Here is a 7,459-nt window from a genome sequence, read left to right on the forward strand (position 1 = left end):
GGTACGCGTTAATCTGCAAATGTCCTTTAATATCGCTTTACCTGGGAATTAATATATTTTCATATATGTTAACCGAGGGGAAATTTTTAGTTGATAATAATTTCGTCGGCTCACGGGTGTAAACCTAGGAACCAAGAAATCAGGAGGTAGTAACGGTGAAGCGCTAATCCACACGGCTATCACCTCTCGTGATAGCTGTCAAGATGGAATAAGATAAGGCGAGTTATCTAGAGGTCGCGTTTTCAACGCTCAAGCGCATGACGTCACCTGGAGACATGGAGAGTTCAGCCTGGCGACACATCGACGGGAAATATCCCACGTTTTTTCACAGATGTTTATGTTTTCATTTTCGAGGACAGATTCATCATTGTTGTATGTGCCATATATGGGCGCTCCGATTCTTATCAGCAATATAAGTATTGGCAGTCAAAAAAATTAGATTTTACCGTTTCCCACAAGATGCAGAACTATGTAAGAAGTGGGTGAATATGTGCAAAAGAAGTGATGGTATCAATGCCAAAATTGCATGAATTTGTTCGTCACATTTCCGACCCAATGATTTTGCTAGAAACTTTAGGCCCGAATTGCTCAATTGCTTCCCTAAGACTGCCCGAAATCTAAAAGAAGACGCCATACCGACACAAAATCTTTATAATAATGTTACTTTAGTTTGATTTACTAGGCATATGTTGCATGTAGCATTTTGGTCAACTAAGATGAGTTCACCGCACCGCAGAAACTGCGATGGATTTTTAAATGTTGCCGCACACAGCTGCGTTTTTTTTTTTTTTTTTTTTACTTTAGTTTAACCAGACCACTGAGTTAATATTAACTCTCCTAGGGCTGGCCACAGCTGCGTTGCGCAGAATCCTATTACGGGAGATTTGTTTATACTCAGTCTATGGTGGGCTGTAATGTCAACCACAGTGGATAAGAGAGAGTGTATTGTGCTTTTATTAAGCGCATTTAATGAGGAAAAAGGCAGACAAAGCCCAATCCATTGGTGGCCTCATTGTATGTAGTATACAGCGAGAGAAATTAGGCGCATCTGCCACGTTATTTGAGGATCTAAAACGGGATGGCAACACCTTTTTCTATTACTGTGGCGAATTATTCGCTTCTCTCTCTTCTTCCTCTCTGCTCTCTCTCGCTCTCTCTCTCTCTCTCTCTCTCTCTCTCTCTCTCTCTACCATAGATATATATATATATAGATATTGTATATATATATATATATATATATTATATTCCCTATATATGTATATATATATATATAATATATATATATATATTATATATATATATATATATATATATATATATATATATATATTAAGCTTTATAGGCAAAACACGACATGCAGAATGCAGATATACTCAAATTCAGAGTTTTGTAGTCTTCGAAACTTTTATCACATAACACTGGTTTCGTCTCCACTAAAGATATAAGATCTATATCGATTTCACATTCTATATCTTTCCCGGGATCCCGACCATATTTAGCCCAGTTTTGTTTCCCTGGATTTGGTTTTAAATCCCGGGAGTTTCATGTTCCTGTTTTTTGTATGATTTGCATTCAATGTATGATAAAGGCCGGGAAGAGAATTCGAGATTCAAGAAGAGCTGCAGTGAACAGTTGAACCACAACCGGATGCTTATAGTTTCTTACAACATTCTTACACCATGAAAACACATTGGTAAGTAGTATACGCATCATAAAATAGCACTAATATCCTTTTCATTATTTAGGTAATTCAATATATATTGCCAGTTATCATTTTTATCTCATTTACAATATATGTTCATATTGGATCCGGTACGTTTTCATCTCTTTAAAATTATGACAGAGAGAGAGAAAGAGAGAGTAAATCTTAGTTTAAAATCATACAATTTATATCAATCTCTGTTCAAACTTAGTTTTAAACATGATAAAGAACCAGTAGTATATCAGCTCAGTGGTAATAATAATAATAATAATAATAATAATAATAATCCTCAGTTGAATAAAAATTCATAATATGTAGTATAAAGTTCAACAAGTACCAGAAGATAATGAATTTAATAGGGTATATAATTGTTATTATGCTTAATCCCGGAAATAGATGGAGTTGCTATGGGAAATTCCCTTGGACCTGTATATGCAGATTGCTTTATGGGTTATTGTGAAAGGATTTGGATGTCTGAATGCCCTATTGCTTTCAAACCCTTGTATTATCGTAGGTACGTGTATGACACTTTCCTTGAGTTTAAGGAACGTTCACAAGTGGATTTATTTTTTGAATATTTTAATTCTCGTCATCCTAATATTTCTTTTACTTGTGAGACAGAACAGGATAATATGTTGTCATTTTTAGATGTTCAGGTACACAGAAATAGAGGTAAATTTGAGACTTCCATTTATAGGAAAAGTACTTTTACTGGCTTGGAATTGAATTATCTTAGTTTTTCACCAAAGTTGTATAAACTTAATTCAATACGTACTATGATAAATAGAGCTTACAATGTTTGTCGTGATTCTAATTTATTTCATCAAGACATGGTCTTCCTCCAGAATTATTTTTCCGAAAATTCTTATCCCATATTTGTTTTTTACAAAGTTCTGAAAAATTTTCTAGATGAGAAATTTTGTCCAAGACCGGTGTACAGTACTGCTAGTAAAGATATAAAGTACATTAAATTGCCTTTCCTTGGTCATAGTAGCAACTTGGTACGAAAAAAGTTACAAGAAATACTTAAGTATAGTTTTCCTCAAGTTAGTTTCAGATTTGTTTTTACTAACCCTTTTACTGTAGGATCACTTTTGAGGGTGAAGCCTGCTCTTCCTGGACCTTAATTCGACTGTCGTTTACTTGTTTACTTGTTCGCTTTGTGGTCTGTGATACGTGGGATCCAGTTCCCGCTGCTTAGACAGAATTTTGGAACACAGAGGTCTTTCTGTTAGAACTAGGTTTCTTCTTTCTAAACCACCTTTTTCTGCCATAAGGGGACACAGTTTAGCACAGGACCATCCTTTCACTCACCTGGATTTTAGAGTACTGTCTTTTTTTTTCTTTTTTGCTCAAATAGACTGGACCTTTTAATTTCAGAGTCACTTTTTATTAAGAGGATGAAACCGGAATTAAACAACAACTCGTCCGGTATTCAACTAGCTATCGTCTAGTTTTTATTTCTGTTTTTGCATGTGTTGCGTTTGTTTTAGTTTTTCGTAATTTTTGATATTTAGTTTTTATGTGATGTTCGTTTTATTTTATGTTTTTACTGAAGCTTTTAGTAAGACAGTTCATTTTAATGTAATTTTTAGTGATTTCTCATCCCTGTCATTTTTTCAGCCTGAAGATGAGGTTTTAAACCTCGAAAGCTCGTATAATTAAAGAATGTTCTTCCTAGTCTTGGCACTATTATTTATCAGCAAGCAAAGATTTCCAAGTAGCCGCCCAATTACTGAGACTATATATATATATATTATATATATATATATATATATATATATATATATTATTTATATATATTATATATACTATATCTATATATATATTTATATATTATATACTTATATATACAAATATATATACAAATATTAAACGCATATGCTTCAGTAATGTGTGCGTATATATATATATATATATATATATATATTATATATATATATATATATATATATATATATATATATATATATATATATATATAATGTTTATCAGAATTTGTTGGAAAGAATATAAGCTGACGAAAAATAGTTACGAACACTGTTATGTGTCTACAGTTAAATTGGAATCATCACTTGAGAATAAAGCTATTAGTGTCCTGGAAGATGCAAGACAAGTTATAACCTTGTTATTGAATTGTATCGGCACGTTGACTAGCGTAACACAGCCAACAACACGCTTACCACGTCTCAAAGAGCTACCCCTACCCACGTTCAAAGCAAAAAAAGTGAATTCGCCACATTCACTTAATTGTTTGATGCTCATGTGCATAATAGACCTGATTTAGACAATGTTGCTAAGTATACCTATTTGTTAGTTACATTAGAGGGAGAGCCGCTCAAAGTCATTCAATCCTTGGGTGTACAGCTGCAAATTACCAAGTTGCCTGCGATTTGCTCGAGAAATATTACAGCAACCAGCATCAGACACTAGTCATTCTGCATAGAAAGCTAGCTGATCTTTTTGTTCCCAAGTGCAATTATGTTAACCTCAAGAATTTCCACATAGAGCTAACTGTTTTGATCAAACAAATCAAATGTTTGAGCTGATCCCCATTAGATCACAACATGATATTAAGTCTTATAAATCAGAAGTTGTCGCAAGGACAAGTCTATTCATAATTAGTTGATTATCTGCGTAAATGTGACTTTTCATTGAATAAGTTGTTTGAAGTGCTTGATTTCATTATAAGATCAATGGAGGACGATGCGTTGCAAAGGGGAGAGGAATTGTCAACCACCCTTAAGAATGGGAATGAAGTGAACGTTATGGAGGAGTTATGGAGTTCCATTTGACAACGTACTAGAGAGAGAGAGAGAGAGAGAGAGAGAGAGAGATTGGCTGTTGATGAGTTCTGGGTTGTCTGCTGGTGCAGCTGGAGTTAGTAGTTAGAGTTCTGTGTTTGGTAAGTCTTTGATGAGAGCTGGTGATAGTCAGTAGTGTTGGCAGCGGTTTATGAAGAGAGTACTCAAGGCATTGAAAGTCAGTTAAGTTTTGTGTTTTGTTGATTTATTGTTTAGTTGTTTTCAAGTTGATATTGTTTGCTTTGGAGTTGTTGTGCTTGTGCTGTTAGATTTGTTGTGCTTGTGAGTTTCTGTTGAGTTATATGTGAGATGTTGTGGTTGTGAGTTGTTGAGGGTTGTTGTTGATGAGCTGTTGTGATTTTTTGGTGTTGTTAGTGGGTGTGTGTGTTGACTTTTTGTGTTGTTGGTGATTGTTTGTGCAGTGGTCTTTTGTTGTGTTGTTGAGTCATGGTTGTGTTCCTTGTTTGTTTGCTGTGTGGTTGAGTTGTGGTTGTGTTCCTTGTTTGTTGTTGCATTGTTGAATTGTGGGGTTGTGGTTCTTGGTTGTTGTCTTTGTTGTTGTTGGTATCTCCACGACCTCAACTGGCAGACAGCACAGCATAACCCAGAGTATCTGGAGTTGGGTGAGTACATGTGTTTGTGTTTTTTTTCTGTGTGTAGGTATAGGTCAATTGTCCTGCATGTATTCTGTAGTGTAAAGAGGAAAGTGTGACTGAGGGTGAGTTTGTTAGCTGGATTGATTAAGTTTATGTGGGGATGGGGGTTGGGGGATTTTGCCCACTTGTCTTTTTTGGCTTGTGATCCCGCCACATTATTTTTTGGTGCCTGAACAGGGACTGTTGGTGCGACAGCTGCAGAACGATTGGGGTAGTGAGTTGTGTGATTGGTGGAGAAAGTGAGGATGGAAGGGTTAAAGGAGATGGAGAGGCTGAGGGAAGCTAAGGAAAAATTGGAAGGGGAGAATGAGAGGTTAAAGATGGAGTGTGAGGAGCTGAAGAATGAGTTAGAGGAAATTAGAGGAATGCTAAGGAATGTGAAAGTGGAAATGAAAGAAGAGGTGACAGGAGCGGAGGAGAGAATGGTTGAGAAAATGGACGAAAAATTCGGAGTAATGATGAATGTAGTGCAGGAGATAATAAAGGGGTTCAAGGGAGAGGGAGCTCTAGGAGGTAGGCCTACTGGGTCTTGTGATGGGCCAGGAGTGGTAAAGAAAGTGGAAGAGCGAGTGGATGAGAGTATGAGTGATGAAGGTGATTTGGTTGTGATAGGTAAGGGAAAGAAGGGGAAGACACAGGATAAGGATAAACCTGAGGACAAGAAGAAGGGGGCTGAGGAAAAGAAGAAGACTAAGGGAAAGAAAGTTAGTAAGGGTGATGGACAAGATGAGACTAGGACTGAATACATTGGGGAAAGGGCTGAGAGTGATTTAGATAGCTTTATGTGGAAACAGGTAGGTAGAAAGAAGGGTAAGAAGAGCGTAGTCAAGAGTATGGACGTGAGCATGGAAGTGGATTCACTGTATTTAGAAGAGGGAAAGAAGGGTCAGAATGGAAGTAGTGAAAGTGAGAGTGAGAGTGAGCAGGAAGTACGAAAGGCTGTGTATATGAGAGAGGTACCCTGATGTGCACACTGCTAGGAATATGGTAGTAGGGACATAGGGGACATTTTTAAGGAATATGAGAAGTATTGGGAGGCTAAGTATGGGGATAACAAGAGAGTCTGGGCAAGAGAGTTAGGTACCTTTTTGACAGGATTTTTGTTGAGTATGTATGGGGTAATGATGAGTGTAGGGAATGTGCCGTATGAGAGTGTGAAAGCTAGGATTGTAGAACAAGCAAAGAGGATAGTGTAGCGTTAGATATAGGAGAAAGCAAGATTTTGAAGAGGCAAGAATGAATGTTGGTGAGTCGTTGTCAATGTATGTCTGTAGGTTAGAAACATTAGCTAGGAAAAAGTTTTGGGGACGAAGGGATAAATGAGTGTGAGGAGTTAGTGCGAAAGTTGTTGGCGACTCTACCAGAGAGTATATATGAGTTTGTAAATCTGAAACGCAAGGAGAAAATGCGATGGACAAATGAAAGGTTAATGTGGAACGACATTTTAGAAATAGTAGAGGATTACGAGTTAGATAGGTGTATGAAAGAGAGTAGAAGTGTTAATGTTAGGACTGAAGTAGCTGAGATTATACCAGAGGTTAAAAGCTATAGGGAGGCAGTTTTGGAAGGGGCGAGGCGAATGGCAGAGCGAGTGGTTGGTAAGAGTGTTAAAGCAAGTAACATGAGTGTAGTTAGCCCTAAAAGAGATAAGAGTGCGAGTGTTGGAAGAGTGGGGTCAGTTATTTGTGAGCGAGAGCAGCAGTGTTACGGATGTGGTAAGCCAGGACACAGGAAGAATGAATGTCGGTGGGCGTTAGGAGCGTGCTTCGGGTGTATGCAAACGGGGCATTTAGTGAGTGAGTGTAACAAAGATAGAGGTATTAAGTGTTACAGGTGTGGACAAGTAGGGCTTATAGCTAGTGGATGTTGGGGTGCTCGTAAGAATGTGGTTTGTGGCCACTGCAGGAAGAATGGGCATTACGCTAGGATGTGTAAAGAACATCATGCGAAATATGTTGAATGTGGAATGGAAGGACATGTGGCAAGCATGTGTAGGCGAAAGAGGATGAGTCAGGCTGGTAATTCGGGAAACTAGGAGTTAAGGGGATTCAGTTGGGTGGGTCCTCTAGTAAGTGACAGTATGTTCAGGAGAATGCAATGAGTGAGTGGTTGAGGGTGAATAAATGTGAGCCAAGTGTCAGTGAGTAAATGGGTCTGGGAGATTGGCAGCTAGTACTGGTTGAGTATGGAAGGAAGTTGAAGAAGGTAAGGAAAGGGAATGAAAGGGAGAAAGGTGAACTGCATGATAGAGGGGTTAGTGTTAGGGTAAAAATGGTGGATAAAGCTACACAGTGTAA

This window comes from Macrobrachium nipponense, chromosome 44 (assembly GCF_015104395.2).
Source record: "Macrobrachium nipponense isolate FS-2020 chromosome 44, ASM1510439v2, whole genome shotgun sequence".
Lineage (NCBI taxonomy): Eukaryota > Metazoa > Arthropoda > Malacostraca > Decapoda > Palaemonidae > Macrobrachium > Macrobrachium nipponense.